Here is an 894-nt window from a genome sequence, read left to right on the forward strand (position 1 = left end):
GACTTCAAAATGGTCGCCGGCCGCTGTGGCCTAGCGGTTCTAGGCTCTTCAGTCCGGAACCGCGCTGCTTCTACGGTCGCAGGTTCGAATCCTGCCTCGGACATGGATGTGTGTGATGTCCTTAGGTTAGTTAGGTTTAAGTAATTCTAAGTGTAGGGGACTGATGACCTCAGATGTTACGTCCCATAGTGTTTAGAGCCAGTTGAACCATTTGGAAATGGGCTTATAACCCGAAACCTACGTTGTGCAGTAACCATAATAAATTTTGTGAAACAAGGCAAACAGAACTGTTTGTTTAGTTAGTAACGTATGTTTTCAATATAAAACACAACTGAAATAACTACTCATCCGACGTAATTATATTTTCCTGGAGACATACTGAGTCTGACTTGTATCTTCGGTAAGGATAGAAGCTGAAGTAATGAGTTAAAAGAAGCAGAAAATTGGCTAAGGTGTGAGGTGAAGTTAATTTAAGGGAGGGCATTAGACTAGGGTGGTCCGTGCATCTGTGTGAGCCTGTCGCTCTTGCCGCGCTGAATGGCTGTTCGCACTTACTAGTACAGGCACACTAAGAAGGGAGACTCCCCATCGCAACCCGCACAGATTTAGTGGTAAGATGGCTCAGTGGATTGCCCGTCGAAAACTGAACACAAATTAACCATGAAAACAGCAAGAAGATTTACTGAACTGCGAGAAGAGAAGCAAAACAGAATCGATGAAGGTCCAAGCTTAACAAGTGCAACATTGAGCGAAATGAAAAAACCGCCGCATCGTGGGTTAAGTGGTCACAGTGTTGGACTGCGAAACGACCGATTCTGGTTGAAAACTCCATCGTACCATTTATCTTATTTTATTTTTTTCGCAACGTTAAGGGGATCCGGAAAGGCTCAAAAT

Source organism: Schistocerca nitens, chromosome 5, assembly GCF_023898315.1.
Source record: "Schistocerca nitens isolate TAMUIC-IGC-003100 chromosome 5, iqSchNite1.1, whole genome shotgun sequence".
NCBI lineage: Eukaryota > Metazoa > Arthropoda > Insecta > Orthoptera > Acrididae > Schistocerca > Schistocerca nitens.